We start from the raw sequence: 18,397 nt of genomic DNA on the forward strand, positions 1-18,397 counted from the left end.
GACCTAGAGTCTGTCATACAGAGTGAAGTAAGTCAGAAAGAGAAAACAAATACCGTATGCTAACACATATATATGGAATCTAACAACAACAAAAAAAAAAGGTCATGAAGAACCTAGAGGTAAGACGGGAATAAAGACACAGACCTACTAGCGAATGGACTTGAGGATATGGAGAGGGGGAAGGGTAAGCTGTGACAAAGTGCGAGAGTGGCATGGACATATATACACTACCAAAAGTAAAATAGATAGCTAGTGGGAAGCAGCCGCACAGCACAGGGAGATCAGCTCGGTGGTTTGTGACCACCTAGAGGGGTGGGATAGGGAGGGTGGGAGGGATGGAGACGCAAGAGGGAAGAGATATGGGGACATATGTATATGTATAACTGATTCACTCTGTTATAAAGCAGAAACTAACACACCATTGTAAAGCAATTACACTCCAATAAAGATGTTAAAAAAAGACAGGTAAATTAAAAAAAAAAATATATATATATATATATAAAGACACATACAGATTAAAAGCTACATCTACTGAGAAAGATATACCAGGCTAACACAAATTTAAAAAGTGGGAGAACCAATATTAATTTCAGACACAGCGGACTTCAGAATAAGGAAAATTATCAGGGATAAATAATGGCTTTACATAATGATAAAGGAGTCAATTCCCCAAGAAGACGTAATACTCCTTAATGTGTATGTACCTAACAAGAGAGCATCAAATTACGTCAGGCAAAAAGTGACAGCACTGCAAGGAAAAAGAGATGAGTCCACTATCATAGTTGGAGTCTTCAACACCCCTCTATCAGAAATGGACAGATCCAACAGGCAGAAAATCCATAACAATATAGTTGAACTCACCAGATTAGGAAGGGAGAAATAAAATAGTTAAATGTTTAAAGGAATAAAAAAGCAAGCAATAAGACACTATCTAAATTGACCAGAGAGAGACAAAAGGAAAGCCTAATCACTAAAACAGAATGCAATATATGAGACATCAGCCAAAAAAGGAATTAATGAACTGTATCTAACAGCTCCAAGAAATCTCCCATGAAAGCTTCTGTAGTACAGAGGCACAAGGAGATATAAATATAAAGGAAAGAGAAAGAGAAAAGGAGGACAGATCTAAGTGGAATTCCAAAAGGATAGTACAAAGAATATGGAAAAGAAATATCTGAAGACATAATGACAGAATTTGCCAGAACTGATGAAAGATCCACAGATACAAGAAGCACTACACACACACACACACACACACACACACACGCACACACACACACATATATATACACACACACCAAGGCAGATAAATAAAAAACAAATCCACACCTGAGTACATTTTAGCAAAACACAGAGCCAAAGAGACAGGGACTTACAGAGCAATGACAGACTGAGAACAGACATCTCAACATCAACAATGGCAGAGATCAATGAACTAAGATCTTCAAAGCACTGACAGAAAATATAGAATTCTACTCTGGATATGTAACACAGAATTATATACCCAGAAAAACTGTCTTTTAAGAATTAAAAGTTAAATAACAAAGATGATTAAAAAGGGGAAAAGCTAAATTTTAAAACCAGCTGAACTCACAAAATAAATTCTAAAGAATATTTTTCAGGTAGGAGAGTGACTCAGAAGGAAAGTCTAAGATAGAAGAAGAAATGATGAAAAAGAAATTGTTAAACACGTAGGTAAAATTAAACACTGTCTTTTCAAAAAAGAACAATAATAGCAGACACTTACACAGCACCTGCTAACCACCGGATACAGTTCTAAATGCTCTATAGGTACTGCATTTCTCATTCAAAACCCCTGGCCTCAGGAAAAAAGTCCTTTTACTGTCCATACTTTACAGATGAGGAAACTGAGGCACAGGGAAGTTAAGCACTTTGCCCAACTTCACTCATCTGGTAGGTGGCAGAACTGGGGTTCAAACAGGCTGTAGGTTTCTAGCCCCTGTGATTAACCACTGACCTGTGTCTATTTGAAGGGGGAAATAGAAAACTAAAAAAAGAAAAAAAAAGACAATTGGGTGAAAAGAAGAATGATCAGAGCTATACCCTAAGGCCCTTATAATGTTCAGAAAGTTAAAACACTAGTTAACTTTACACTTGATTAGCTTAGGTAAGCATGGTGAATTGTAAAGGGCAATCTCTGAAAGACCAGAAACAAAGTATGCAACACCCCGGGTCACAAGACAGAAAAAATGGAGGAGGTGGGAGTGGATTCAAATCAGTCCTCTGAAAAGAGGAAAACCAAACAAAAGGCAGAATAAATGAAAACAAGAGACCAAAGTTAAATGCAAATATATTAGTCATCACAGCACATCAATGATTAAAAGACCTAGTCTTGCCAGTTCAAAGAGTATCAGATTACACCAAAGGGAAAAAAACCCAGAAAAACAGTTAAATGCTTTCACAAGAGACATACCCAAAACCTAAGATCAAGTTAAGAATGAAAATAAAAGGATTTTAAAGTGAGAGAGTGGCATGGACATACACACACTACCAAATGTAAAATAGATAGCTAGTGAGAAGCAGCCGCATAGCACAGGGAGATCAGCTCAGTGTTTTGTGACCACCTAGAGGGGTGGGATTGGGAGGGTGGGAGGGAGGGAGATGCAAGAGGGAAGAGATATGGGGACATATGTATATGTATAACTGATTCAGTTTGTTATAAAGCAGAAACTAACACACCATTGTAAAGCAATTATGCTCCAATAAAGATGTTAAAAAAATAATAATAATTTTAAAAAGAAAAGGATTTTTTTTTTTTTTTTTTTTTTTTGCCGTATGTGGGCCTCTCACTGTTGTGGCCTCTCCCGTTGCGGAGCACAGGCTCCGGACGCACAGGCTCAGTGGCCATGGCTCACGGGCCCAGCCGCTCTGCAGCATGTGGGATCCTCCCAGACCGGGGCACAAACCCGTGTCCCCTGCATCGGCAGGCAGACTCTCAACCACTGTGCCACCAGGGAAGCCCAAAGAAAAGGATTTTTAAAAGAAGATATGTTATGTATACAGAAACGAAAAGAAAGCTAGGGTTACTCTATTAATATCAAACAAAATACATTTTAAGGCAAAAGTAGTTAACATGGAGCAAAGAAGAGAGCTAGCCACAGAGTGATCAACAGTCCTATTCACCAGGTGCACATCACAACTCTAACCTGATAAAACTCAAAATGAAATAACGTTGAAATACACAAAGCAAAAAGTGATGGGGAGAAATTAGTTACCCACCATCAAAATACAAGAGTTCAATTAGCTCCCTCAATTACTTATAAATCAAGCTGGGGGGAAAAAAAAGTAAACATTTAGAAGATGTTAATGTCACAATTAACAAACTTGGTCTTAATGAACAAATAGAGAATCTTGTATCCTATTCAGAGAATGCATATTCTTCTCAAGCACAAAAGAACATTAAAAAAAATTACCATGTAAAGTTGAGTCTCAACATATTTTAAAGAATAAGTGTCAATGAAATATGACTACAAAGCTAATAAGTTAACAGCAATTACACAGGGCTTCCCTGGTGGCGCAGTGGTTAAAAATCCACCTGCCAATGCAGGGGACACAGGTTCAAGCCCTGGTCTGGGAAGATTCCACATGCCACGGAGCAACTAAGCCCGTGTGCCACAACTAATGAGCCCACGGGCCACAACTACTGAAGCCCACGCACCTAGGGCCCGTGCTCCGCAACAAGAGAGGCCACCGCAATGAGAAGCCTGCGCACCGCAATGAGAAGCCCGCGCACCGCAACTAACAGTAACCCCCGCTCGCCATAACTAAGACCAACTAAGAGATAGCCCGCACACAGCAACAAAGACCCAATGCGGCCACAAAAAAAAAAATACCCTAAAAGTAATTACACAAATATGATCACAAAACTATATACTGGAAAATTTTAAACAAACACATTTCTAAATAACTTATAAAACAAAGAAGAAATTATAATGGAAAATGTAAAATACTCAATGTGAATTAAAATACTACATGCCAAAACTTGTCATCTACAGAAAAAGCAGTGTTTTGTGGGAAATTTATTTCCTTAAATGCTTATAACAGAAAAGAAAAAGTGTTACAAATTAAGAAGATAAATGTTCATTTTAAAAGTACAGAATAAACCAAAGGACAGTAAAGGAAATAATAAAGATAAGAAGAGAAATTCATAAAAGAGAAAAAATAACATTAGAGAGGCTAAGCAAAGTCAAATGTTGACCCTTCAAAAAAGTAATGAAAGACACCATTCCTTCAATGGTGAGCAGGAATGCCTGACCCGCAGCCAACAGATGGACAGGGCAGACACAGAGAGCACGCCCGACTGTCCATCGAGGCCATGTCCTGGGGCAGAGGGCAGGGCAGGAAGGCAGGGGACCAGAGCTGACTGATGGCCCAGTGCCCATACAAGTGGACACATTTCCGATCCTAAACATGTGCTTAGGACTACACCGAAATGGCTGTGGGGTATTCAGTAATTTCCAACACACAGAGAGTCCGAGCTTGGTGAGCAGCACTTACACACGTGCCTGGCCCTGAATGAATGAGTAGTCTTGGACTCAAAAGGACACTGCAGCAGGAAGCCAGGTGGGAATCATCTTATCCGTCAGGGATAGAGTGCAGAATACAGATGTCTACATCATAAAGGCCAGCGAAAGTATTTTCTTACTTTGCCAAAACTCTCACATTATGACCGTAATAACTTTTTTGGACAGAAATATTTTCATTTCCTCATAACAATGGCATTACATGCTTAATCAAGCAACAATAAACAAATATTATAAAACCTCTACCAAGTAACCAGCCTGAGACTAGATAATACAAAATTAATATAAAAATACAAGATCTGGGCTTCCCTGGTGGCGCAGTGGTTGAGAGTCCGCCTGCCGATGCAGGGGACACGGGTTCGTGACCCGGTGCGGGAAGATCCCACATGCCGCAGAGCGGCTGGGCCCGTGAGCCATGGCCGCTGAGCCTGCGTGTCCGGAGCCTGTTGCTCCGCAATGGGAGAGGCCACAACAGTGAGAGGCCCGCTTACCGCAAAAAAAAAAAAAAAAAAAAAAAAAATACAAGATCTGGTCCCTGACCTTAAACAGTTCACAGTCTAACTAATGGAAACAAAACTCACAAACATGAAATAATCAGAGAACAATTAAGCGTGAAAGTGTGGGACTCTGTACGGGCTTCAACAGTCTAAGATCTCATGGAGTTGAACCAGTAGTAAAAAAGCATTTAGCCTGAAAGTCAGGAGAACCGAGTCCGTACCATGTGTGACTATCAGTGGCACAGAAAAGGAAGAACAGGCGTATTTGTGGCAGGTGACGTGTAGGTTAACCTTTCATCATGATAGCACCCAAGAGGTAGGTATTATCCCCATTCTACAGACAAGGAAACTGAGGTTCATACCTTGGGCAGGTTACTTAACCACAGTGGTCTCAGTTTTTTCACTTGTAAAATAAAGGTCTTCAAACTGGGGATGAAAAAGCACCAGAGTTTCCTGGAAGTGACTCAGAAACCTGAAGTGGGCAGGACTCTGGGGCAAACGTACCAAAGCCTCGCCTCGGGTCAACAGCAATACCCCCTTCCCCACAGAATATTTTGCTGTTATAACCTCGGCACTGAGAAGCGCACCTAGTATACAATGACCGATAGATAAAAATTCGAGGAATGAATGGATGAACAAACGGCACATCACAATGGGCTCCGAGGTGACTCTCCTTATGGTGACTCATTTCCTTATACATCTAGTTTTTGTTGTTTGTCCGAATTTCAGAGCTCTTAATCAGTGGGTTGAGGGTGGCATTCTTCCAGAGGAGATTTGTGTTTACTTCTGCCAAGCCCTTGGGCACTTCCAACCCAGATGCACTGAGATGAGCTTCCCATCTTGGGTTTTCCAGACCATGCGGAGGGCATAAATTCAAATCCCAAATCCAACAAGATTCAAAAGAGACTGTTTTTTTAAAGCTAAGAAGACACCTCCTCCCTTTGTTAATGGATGTTCCCACCCCACGCATACTCGCAGACTAGCCCTTCAAACAGGTCCAGATGAAACCGTCTCCCTGAAATCTACGTTCCCAGAATCAGCAGAAGTCCCCTCACTGTCATGTCCCACTCTGGTTTTAGACCCTCTCTCTCTCTCTCTCTCAGAAATGTTTACTCCTCTTTATCTTTTTCCCCACCTGTGGGTTTCTCACTTTCTTATAATAAAGATAATAAAAGGGTGTTTGTTTTATTTTCTCCAGTATTTCTAGTGGAAGTGTTTCTAGCAGGAAGGTTTCCATAACATCTGGTCAGCTTCCACTTCCAGGAGGGGTTCACACACTACCACCTACCACCTTCCAACGTGGGTTTAGAAATCATCCCTAAGGTGAGCAGGAGCTGAAACAAGGTGAGCAGTCAAAGCAGGATATGCCCAGCGCAGGCGAAGGAAACGCGCAGGGCCACATGAGAGGCAGCTAGGGCTGGCTGGGCAAGAGCAAGACCCAGGGTGTGGCGCAAAAGACCTGGAGGGCACAAGACAAAACGCAGGCGTTGACTTCATAATGATAAGGAGACCAATGTGAGCTTCAGAAATCAGTTCTGAAGGATGACTGGAAGAAAAAGAAAACAATGCTTATCTTTACCGGTACTTCCACCAGTTGAAAAGGACAATTTGGGAATATAACTCTGTCGTTTGTATATATAACTTATCAAAAAAATTCAAGACAAGCACACAGATATAAAGTTAATTCAAGTAGGAGATATGGCATAGGAAACCCCACGTACCGGAAATGAGATAAATGAAGTGGATGTTCCATTATTGGAAGCAAACTGTCAGTTGTGTTATGCTACTGTGAAATCATGAGATTCACAGCACAAGCCAAACCTTGTCACATTCCACATTAAGGTGCTGCTTTACAAAGGAATCTGGTTATAAAGACTGGGGAATAAGTGGACCAGCACCAAGGGCTTGGAAACACTTATTATTTTAATTCAATTATTACTGAATGTAGTCAAGCATACTGCTTCAAGATTTTTTTATTATTTATTTTTTTTGTAATAACCATACATGGGAGATACTCATAATTAGCAAAATGAAGCTCAAAGAAGCTGGATAAAGATCCAGTGTCACACCACCACATCTTAGCACTTACAGGCACACAACTCTGTAGCTTGTCACATAATATAACATTCTGTATATGAAATAGCTGAAAGAATTCAAAACTGAGAAAAAGCTGATATGAAATGGGATTCATCAAGGAAAGCATCTGTGTCCCTGTAGGATCCAGATACCTGCTTCCTACAGGCGTTGTTACAGTAACACTAACAAGAATGAAAAGTGTCAGGGAAAATTCAGTTAATTCATAGGCTGAGTAAGTGCGCAAATAAAACATGAGAAAATGAAGTGCAGAATTTAAATCTCCACTATGATGCTCTCTAATCACTGGAGTAACCCTTCTTCCCAGAAAACAGCATCACCTCAAACAAAAGAGAAGACACTGGGTAGCAGGAAAAAGGATAATGATCCAAATCCTCCCTTAAACTGCATTTCAATTAAGGGCAATAATCACAGCTGGAGATAATGAACATAAGTCTTGGGTTCGGGCAATGATTTATATCACCCAGGTTCTCAGAAGGGATTCAGAGTAATTTATCAAAAGCTTAAGCTTTCAGAAGAAACAGATCAGTTCTGTTTCCTTCAACTTCTTATACCACAACCTTAAGATCTTAAATAAAATAGTATAAGTATACCTAAATATGGAGATACTAAGCCTGGCCCAGGACTAAACAAGAAAGAAAAGTCGACTGGAGTTAGCAAGAAAAGAGGGCTGGAGTACAACAAGCGTAAACTCAAAGCAAGTACTTAATGAATAATAAACATGCACCATTGTTTTAATGAGTCTATTAAAAGCACAAATCTCTCCAGAAAGAATTTAAAGCACCTGATTAAAAAGTGCATACAAAATAAGATTATTTATCACCTTTAAAACAGTTTTAAAAGAAAAAAGTTAAGAAAAAGGAGACAAAAAATGTCAACACTGAGCACAAAAATCTTGGCCATAAGCATGCCTGCAACCAGGGCAGAAGGAGACTCAGGATGGCTTACATAAATCTTATTATCAGAAATGAGGAAACTGTCTATTACCCAGGAAAGAAACATTTTCCCTATTACTGTATTCTGAAAAAATTTCAATATCAAAGCACTACAGAATGGCCATCAGATGATGGAAAAGATAATGTCTGTAACAATCTCACACAAATGTAGAAGAGGATTTACAATTATTTCCTATAGTGAAATACAAATAAAAACTTAACCTTAATAGGTACAGCAGTTTTTTGAGGGCTAGGGTACTGTGGACTGAAATGTGCTATGAGGTGAACAGAGAATATGTCCGTCCCAGTCTTCCTAAAAAGCGTGACTTTTTTTTTTTAACATCTTTATTGGAGTATAATTGCTTTACAATGGTGTGTTAGTTTCTGCTTTATAACAAAGTGAATCAGCTATACAAATACTTATATCCCCATATCTCCTTCCTCTTGCATCTCCCTCCCACCCTCCCTATCCCACCCCTCTAGGTGGTCACAAAGCACCGAGCTGATCTCGCTGTGCCATGTGGCTGCTTCCCACTAGCTATCTACTTTACATTTGGTAGTGTATCTATGTCCATGCTACTCTCTCACTTCGTCCCAGCTTACCCTTCCCCCTCCCCGTGTCCTCAAGTCCATTCTCTACATCTGCACCTTTATTCCTGTCCTGCTCCTAGGCTCATCAGAACCTTTTTTTTTTTTCAAATTCCATATATATGTGTTAGCATACGGTATTTGTTTTTCTCTTTCTCACTTACTTCACTCTGTATGACAGATTCTAGGTCCATCCACCTCACTACAAATAACTCAATTTCATTTCTTTTTATGGCTGAGTAATATTCCATTGTATATATGTGCCACATCTTCTTTATCCATTCATCTGTTGATGGACACTTAGTGCTTCCATGTCCTGGCTATTGTAAACAGAGCTGCAATGAACACTGTGGTACATGACTCTTTTTGAATTACGGTTTTCTCAGGGTATATGTCCAGTAGTGGGACTGCTGGGTCGTATGATAGTTCTGTTTTTAGTTTTTTAAGGAACCTCTATACTGTTCTCCATAGTGGCTGTATCAACTTACATTCTCACCAACAGTGCAGGAGGGTTCCCTTTTCTCCACACCCCCTCCAGCATTTATTGTTTGTAGATTTTTTTTTTTTTTTTTGCGGTACGTGGGCCTCTCACTGTTGTGGCTTCTCCCGTTGCGGAGCACAGGCTCCGGACGCGCAGGCTCAGCGGCCATGGCTCACGGGCCTAGCTGCTCCACGGCATGTGGGATCTTCCCGCACCGGGGCACGAATCCATGTCCCCTGCATTGACAGGCGGACTCTCAACCACTGCGCCACGAGGGAAGCCCTGTTTGTAGATTTTTTGATGATGGCCATTCTGACTGGTGTGAGGTGATACCTCACTGTAGTTTTGATTTGCATTTCTCTAATGATTAGTGATGTTGAGCATCCTTTCATGTGTTTGTTGGCAATCTGTGTATCTTCTTTGGAGAAATGTCTATTTAGGTCTTCTGCCCATATTTGGATTGGGTTGTTTTGTTGATATTGAGCTGCGTGAGCTCCATGTAAATTTTGGAGATTAATCCTTTGTCCGTTGCTTCATTTGCAAATATTTTCTCCCATTCTGAGGGTACCATGCACATATGGTCACCTTATTTTTGATAAAGGAGGCAAGAATATACAATGGAGAAAAGACAGCCTTTTCAATAAGTGGTGCTGGGAAAACAGGACAGCTACATGTAATTAGAACACTCCCTAACACCATACACAAAAATAAACTCAAAATGGATTAAAGACCTAAATGTAAGGCCAGACACTATAAAACTCTTAGAGGAAAACATAGGCAGAACACTCTATGACACAAACCACAGCAAGATCCTTTTTGACCCACCTCCTAGAGAAATGGAAATAAAAACAAAAATAAACAAATGGGACCTAATGAAACTTAAAAGCTATTGCACAGCAAAGGAAACCATAAACAAATGCATGACTCTTAATCAGACTAGTTACAAATTAAGATAAGGGCCCTAAGGCTCACACTCCATCTCCCCGTTTCCCTCTGTCACCTGTGAAGTGCTGCCACTTCAGTGCCTCATCCCTTTGAGCTGATGGAAGGATTAAACGCCAGGATGGGAAAAAAAGACCCCACTATTTAGGCTGGTTCTGTAAATAAGGATATTAAAGCAAGGACTTCAGCCCAGGGAGCCCAAAGTCTCAATTAACTCTCTCAGATACCAGTAAAATGCATGGAAACTAATGACGAAATTCCGTTTCTTTCTCCTGCCTTTTTGAATATCCTTCCCAGAACATTCCCAAGCTGAGGCAGCCAGCTCCGCCAGGCCCTGTGTGATCATCCATACCCCTCCCAGCCACTCGCCCAAAAACTTGGGGGCACGAAGGATGCAAAGTGGCTCTTTTTTCTCAGATATAACGTATCTGCTATTTCTTCCTAAATAAAATATTTTAAGAATAAAAATCAACTAAATTTATTTATCCATACATCTGTCCCTCTATTAGTTCACTGAACAAACACCTGCGGACTGAGAATGCCACCTGTCATATCAGCAAACAAAGGATGTTGCAGCCATCAAGCCATCAGCCACTACAGGCTCCCCCTTTTCCCCGCCTTCCCACAGTGAGTCCTGAGGGAACTCAGGATGGATACTGGCCCCAGATAGCTAAGGTGCATATCAAAGGAATGATTTCAATGAGCCCAGACTCTTGCACCTTTCCATACATAGAAAAGTGCTAAATTTATTAATTTGAGATGTCTGGTTTTCTTTAATTAACACTAGTATTTTGATGTTCCCACTACTCGTTTTTTGTTTTTTTGTTTTGTGGTACGCGGGCCTCTCACTGTTGTGGCCTCTTCCGTTGCGGAGCACAGGCTCCGGACGCACAGGCTCAGCAGCCATGGCTCACGGGCCCAGCCGCTCCACGGCATGTGGGATCTTCCCAGACCGGGGCACGAACCTGCGTCCCCTGCATCGGCAGGCGGACCCTCAACCACTGCACCACCAGGGAAGCCCCCTCTACTCGGTTTTTGTTGCACAAACCCCTATATATTCGGGCTCCTCCCATACCCTTGGGAGCAGTTCCTCAGAGCAATCTGAGAGGCTGTCTTCTGGCTTAAGCCCTCAGAAAATCAGCCGAATAATCCATAACTCTCAACTTCTAGGCTGAGCATTTCTTTTCAGTCAACAACTTGAGCACCTTACACCCCAGCCTCTGTGCTAAGCAGTGAAGAAACTATCAATAAAACACATCCCTGACTTTCTAACTTAGATGACAAATGACAGTGTTTCCCTCTCCCAATTTAAATGGTTAAAATGTGTACTGCACGATAAGAATGCACCTTTCAAACAGCATTAGAATGTAAGACTGTCTCCTGCAAACCTGATAATGGCTCGGGGACTCAAATACAAAATCACCCGACTAGGGCCACTGGGCAGCTGGGCTCTCAGCTCTGTGCCCGCAGCCAGCAGGCACTGTGCCAGGAGCTTTCCTGGCTACAGAGGCACCGAGGCAGCCATTTGAGGGGGAGATCAAATCGTGCAGGGACTCTTCCTGACCATGGTTTTCTCCTTTGGTATGAAGCAGTTTTTAATCTCACTGAAGAATTTCTGTAAGAAACTAATCTTCACTGTAAAAATAAAATCTACGTTCAGGCAGCCACTTACTCCAAGAAGCCAAGAAAATGGGTTCCTGGTGAAGGAAAATGAACAAATGTTAAATAACCAGGGAGGATAAGGTGATAAATGACCAGTAGAAAGTATTAAAAATAAAAAAGCAATACCAAAAAAAAAAAAGATACAGTGGCATAAAAGCATAGTACCGTGCACTTGGCATGGCTTCAATTATCCATTTTATAATGTATAACCATTCCTTTTTTTACATGCATTCATAACACATTGGGCTTGCTACCACAAGATTAATGTTGTACCACAGTTCTAATTAAAATTCACACCAAGGTCTACCTCTCAACAACAAACATTGAAGATGATCTATAAAAGGAAATGAAGAGAGAATATATTTTTAAAATATGCCATTTTCTCACGTACTGAATTATCCATTTTGACTCCCCAGTTACTGAGAAAGCCAAACCCTTTCATCTACTGTGATGCATCTCCTGGCTGTCCACACGGTTAATGCCTCAACGTTCAGCCTGCTCATACAGAGGCATCTCCTAATTTCAAACACCGTTCTGAAGCAACAGCCCTATGTTCTGGAGAATGACTTTCTAGGTAGAGAGGTTCACATGCTAATTCCAAGCCAAGCAAGTATCCAGTGTTCACAGTTGTCTGCTGCGTCTGAGAACTTTTTGGAAGAGAACGAAGAGGTCTGCTTGCTGTATGTCTCAGCAAGAACACAGGGTAGCCCATACCATCCCAGGGGCAGGGGAAGGAGACAGGCCAGGGACACTGTCCCAGTTACGCTCGCGTCAAATGACTGGGCTGGGAGAGGGTGATTCTTCGTTTCTTCCCTTTTTTAACATAATTATCTGAAGTTAAATACTGATGAAGTCATTTGAAACTTATTTTTCCATAGTTTGAGCCATATATTAAATGAAGGCTTTCCTCACTGATGCATATAGAATATCATATACTTAGGCTAGGAAGCATCTTCTAAACATATTACTACCAAACTCTGTATTATTATCTTCCCACGACATTATGATTAGATTATAGCAGGGACTTCCCTGGTGGTCCAGTGGTAAAGAACCTGCCTTCCAATGCAGGGGACGCAGGTTCGATCCCTGGTTGGGGAACTAAGATCCCATGTGCCGCGGGGTAACTAAGCCCGCGTGCCACAACTACAGAGCCCACGCGCTCTGGAGCCCGCGTGCCACAACTAGAGAGAGAAAACCCGCACGCCACAACTAGAGAGAAGCCTGCGCGCTGCAACGAAGAGCCCACAAGCCACAACGAAAGATTCCGCATGCCGCAACGAAGATCCCGTGTGCCGTAGCTAAGACCTGACGCAGCCAAAAATAAAATAAATTAATTAAATATTTTTAAAAAGAAGACAATAGAAAAATAAACTTTAAAAAGATTAGATTGTAACAGAGTAAGGAAAAGAACATCTTCTATCATACCTGAGCTAAAGCATGGATATATACTAATGCAGTTTATGTGTAAATTTAACAGTATCTTTTTAAAGTTTCAACTAGATGGTAGAAAACAAACACAAGACTTAAACTCTGAACAATGATTAATTGTTCTACATTATTTAAAACTATGCCCAGTCTTCCTGACCACACCCCCTCCCAGAGTCTGTGTAAAGGAAGGCTAAACCTCACCTAACGACTCCCTAATACAGAGACTGTGACTTGGGTCTGTATCACCTAACATAGTGCCAGCAGACCCTCCAAAAGTATTTGTTCAATTAGAAGTTTAAAGGGGGGAAAAATGAGGATCAAATAAATACTTACTGGCATCTATTAAAAAAGAAAATAGGTAGAATGATCAAAAGAAATTTTCACTCCTATCAGAGCAACAGTTCTTCTAAATCCATGATGTAAAAATTTTCTCAGCCAAAAAGTATTATCAAAGTAACATCCTAGGAGAGAGTTAAGCATGTCAATAAAAGAGTTAAGCATGTCAATAAAATTAAGCATTTCAATCAATTCAATCAACATGAGCATAAACACCGTCTTTTGGTTCTAATAATAAAAACATATTTTGGAAATGCTGGATCATTTTACATTCAAAACAAGAGGCCAAAAAAACCCCCAGTACCCTACTCTACATTGCCCCCTCCAAACACTCCAAAATGTACTATATCAAAACAACTGAAGGGAGAGCTCAGGGGCTGGACTTGGCTCTTTCTTTATGAAGTTGTTGTCAATAAAATTCACTATACCATCCACCAAGACTGGACACCTTGAAGAGTCTGAAAGGAGCTGTGAAAACAGACTCTACCCTTCCCCCAGAACTTTATCTAAAACAAATACAGTGCAGTCCACTTGACTGACAATCGGCAGATTTAAGATCCCTTGAAGTTGTCACTCCACAACTGTGATGATGAATTTAGCAGGAGAGGGAGGGAGCCCACAGCTGCCTCTGCCTCTTGCTGAGAAGGCCCCAGTATAAAGGAAGTGGAGGGACTTAACAGGAATTAGAGGAGACAGGGGCTGAAAGGATGATCTCTGAGTGAAGAAAGCAGAGCTGCCTCAAGCCAAGCTTGAGATGCCCCACAGAGCCCACAAAGATGACTGCTGTCAGAAAAAGAAAACGAGGGATGTTTCTGGTGCCCACACACCGGGGACTTCTGTAGGAAGGAGTGAGTGGTTTCAGGATATGTGCATCACTGACGCGAACGCTCCACAGCTGAGACTCATCCCGAGGTGTCCTGTATAAGATCTAATGCTCAACGTGCACAGCAACTGTTTCCACACGAAAGCCAGAAGTTACCCTCCAGGCCACCAAGAGGTCAGAGCCACCGAGCCTAGTGTGACAGGAGAAACAAGACCCTACGCAGCCCACCCTGAGCTCCCCCAGACCAGGACGGCGGCAGCAGAGGACCGGAAGGAGGAGCTGCTGCTGCCTGTGTGGCCCAGGCCAGTCCCCTCTTCTGGTGGCCCTGCTGCAAACTTCCCCGTTAGTCCACACTCTATGAGGTTACAGTCTTTGTGAGTGGATTGTTCGGAACTCTGAATAAATGATCCTGACGAAGTAAAGTCAAGCATTATCACTGCTACGCAGGCGAGTCCATAAGTCCCGCACCCCACAATGGACTGGGGCTAACACACCAGCACCTGCCCCCGCACGCTTTACCATCCACGAAGCCATCTCCTTTCCCTGACCCTCCCTGGCTGCGGGGCGGTTACAGGTGGCATTCGGGACCAAGAGGAGCCAGGCAAAAGAACAGCTGCAGATTCTAATAGCTTAGGCCCTATCTGCACAACAGAAACACCTTGGGGCATGTGCAGAGAAAGTGCTGATTTACACCCATCACTTCCCAGTTATTCCAAATTAAAATCAAAAGAGTGCTGTGGGAAGGGGACCCGAAGGCTGTTACCTGTGTAAATTGTGAGCTCAGGACCAGAGAACAGCTGAAGCAGTCATTAATCAGGGTCGTGTTTACTCTTCCACTGTCAACTAAGAACATGTTTTTGTTCCTTCAGAGGAAGGGTCTCCCCAGGTCATTGCAGCCACTACTGCTGCTCAGGAAGAGGTGAGTGCCCCAGTCTAGGAGTCCGTACGCCAGCACACTCCTACACCTCCCGCCGGGGCCCACCGCATCCCGTACTCTCACAGGATGTCAGTTCTTAGGAAGTTACAGGGTCTTCGACAAGCTGATCGCTTCCTGTCCTCCACAACAGAACTACAAGCAAGACTGTAATTAATTTGCTAACAGTTACTGCTTGTTTACTAATATTAGCCCAAATTTCATCTTTTTGCTTAACTACAGGAATTCTCAAAAGGCACATTTCCTTGGACCCCATCCTGGGAGAATGAGTTACTAAAGAAAGTCAAAGAACTTGCCGCTAAAGTGACATGCACATTTAAGGTCGTTCTAGAAGAATCCCCAGGGACAGTGACCTGGAGCTGCCAAGGGACAGAGCGGCCACCCAGACAGAGCGAAGAGAGGTCATGGCTGTGGGAGAACCCGAGCTGCAGGGAGGGGACGGGGGTCTGTCGCAGGCAGGCCCAGCTCACCTGGTGAGAGCCCCCGCCTGGCTCCCCTCCCCCGGCCACAAAGTGCCTGAGGCTTCGGCAGCAGTGGTGCCACAAGGTTCAGACCCTGTGGTGCGTGAGGAAGCTGGTGGGACGTCGGGACCCTGGCGCCTGCGCCCCCCGAGACAGCAGCACAGGGCTCCGGGAGAGGCAGCTCTGCTGGGCTCAGGACACACCTGCACCTGGAAAAAGCCAGCTTTCTAAGGCAGCCAAAGTTCAATCTGCATTTCTTTCTTTCAACAAACACTTGTTGCACTCTAGGCCCTTAGGGAGCTTACATCCTTATGGAGAAACAGCAGCAAAAGGGCAGAGATAAGGAAGTTAGGGCCACGGGTGATACGTGCCGAGCCCAGGAGAGCTCCGGAGCAGCGGGGAGGACGGGCCTGGGGAGAGACTGCAGCGGAGGCCGGACAAGGCTGGAGGCGGGTGGGAGCTTCCCTGCCAAGGGGATGCCGTGCCAGGCCCCAGAGGCAGCAAGGACAGACATGAGGACGCGAAAAAGACTGGGGCGGGGGGAGTGGAGACCAAAAGCATAAACAAGGTCTAGGGGGCCCTGAGGGCCACAGAAAGGAGAGCACGTCTACTTCTGAGCACAGTGGGAGCCCCTGCCGAGCTTTCCGCAGCGGGCGGAAACGTCCTGGTTTTCAGGCTCAGGCCGGAGCGGCTGCTGTGTGGAGGAGCCCTGCAGGGGACAGAGAGAAAGCAGAAAGCACAGGCAGGGGCTGTGGCCGCCGTCCAGGGCGAGCCCACAGTAGCTAAACTACAACACTCACCAGACAGACGAAGTGGAGCAGACAACTGGAGACAGGTGTGGGGGCAGGATCGACAGAAATTCTGACACACCAGATGTGGGAGAGGAAACGGAGGAACTGCCTCCCGTCTGTGAAATGGGGACAATCACAGTAAGAAACAGCACCAGCGCCAGTGCGCATGCTCAGTCTCTGCCGGACTGTACTTCCAGCTCCACACGTACTAGCTGGGGGACCTGGAGTGTGGTAGGAAGAACGGAATCTCTCTGTGTTTCAGTTTCCGACATTATCTGTCAACGAAGGATAGTAAGAGTATCTACCTCAGTGATTTGAGAATTCCACGAGTCAGTATTTACAACACGCTTACAACAGTGCCTAGTATGCGCTAGGAGCTAAATCATCTATTCTCCTTACGACTACTACTACCATCACCTACCTCGTGGTACTGCTGTTAGAACAAAACAGATTGAGTTAATTCATGCAATGCCTGTAAGGAAGTCCCTGGCACATAATAAATTCTCAATAAACGTCAGCTCTTACTATTATCATCATGGATGATTCCCAGTTGGTGGTGGCAATAACTAAAGAGCAGGGTGGGGGAGAGGGGTGCTATGAACAGGTCCAGAGGGCCTACGGAAGAGCTTCCATTTGGCATGTTAAGTTTGCAGTGTCTGTGAAACATCCAAATGTCAAGGTCAAGTAAGTAGCCGGACACATGAATCTGAACCTCAGAGGAGAAGACTGGACTAGAAGTATTAAGTTAAGAATCATCCACATCAAGATGAGTTAAGTACAAAACCTGGTGAGTCAGTGAGGGAGAGGATGAAGACGAAGGAGGAAAGAGGGTCTAGTGGTAAACCCTATGGAACCCCAACACTCCAGGACAGACCAAGGCGGAGAAGCCAGCAGGGCAGACCGAGAAAGAAGAGTCAAGAGGAGGAGGAAAGCCAATGAAGAGTGGAGTCTTCACAACGTAGCAAAAAGGTCAGCTGGGGCGTCAGGGTGGATGAAGACACTGGATGTGGTCCTGTGGAGGTGACACCAGTGATTCTGACGACGGCATTTTTAGCATCTTATGTGTTCACTTCAACTCTACCTAACTTCCATTTACAACACTACCTGTAAAAGAAAATGCGTTCCAAAGGCCATGTACAGTGAAAAAAACTTGACCCTGGAGTCAAAAGACTGAAGTCCACTCCAGTGAGGTCTTGGGTAAGTCCCTAAACAACAAGGGTGTCCGTTCTCTCCTTAGGTAAAATGGCAAGGTTGGACCAGATTCCCAATCACAGGTCATGAGTACCCTAAGCACTAAAACCCACTAATCAAAGTCCATTCGCTAGCTTTCAATATTTAAAACATGTACTGATCACTTCCCAGCCTTTTGGCTAAGATAAAGTGTGTGGACGAAAAACACCGCCTGCCACATCAGTAAACAAAGGATGCTGCCGGCATCAAGCCAGCGGCCACTGCAGCCACTGCAGCCACCCCGAAATGGAAAAAAGCACGGGATTCCAGATGGAGAAAAGCAGGATACTGGCCGTAGACGGTTAAGGCGCATACCAAAGGAATAATGTCAATGAGCCCAGACTCTTGAATCTTCAAGTGCTAAATTCATTAACTTGAGGTATCTGGTTTTCTTTAATTAACAGTAATCCTTTGATGTTCGAACTATCCGCTTTTTGTTGCAAAAACCCCTATATACCCTGATTCCTCTCTTACCCTTTGGAGCAGTTCCTCAGAGCTATTTGAGAGGCTGTCTTCCGGGCTTAAGTCCTCAGTTTTCTCTGCCAAATAAATCAAAATTCTCAACTTTTAGGTTGTGCATTTTTTTTCAGTCCACAAATGTAAAACACGTACTGAGAGCTAGGCATCTACCTAAGATAAAGTTATACAAAC

General features: G+C 43.4%; 1 protein-coding gene across 9 annotated transcripts in view; it reads right to left on the reverse strand.

The window, feature by feature from the left end:
* The window catches only part of TULP4 (TUB like protein 4), a 226,098-nt gene that overhangs the window by 183,198 nt on the left and 24,503 nt on the right, over positions 1 to 18,397 (reverse strand). For 2 of the 9 annotated variants that reach the window (XM_067701659.1, XM_067701660.1), the window contains exon 2: positions 16,526 to 16,632. The exons of 6 other annotated variants lie outside the window; for them this stretch is intronic. The gene's annotated coding sequence lies outside the window, so the exon portion shown is untranslated. Of the gene's footprint in view, positions 1 to 13,504; positions 13,611 to 16,525; positions 16,633 to 18,397 lie in introns of those variants that run through there. One more of the 9 variants, XM_067701661.1, reaches the window with a different exon arrangement.

Source organism: Pseudorca crassidens, chromosome 13, assembly GCF_039906515.1.
Source record: "Pseudorca crassidens isolate mPseCra1 chromosome 13, mPseCra1.hap1, whole genome shotgun sequence".
NCBI classification, from domain to species: Eukaryota; Metazoa; Chordata; class Mammalia; order Artiodactyla; family Delphinidae; genus Pseudorca; species Pseudorca crassidens.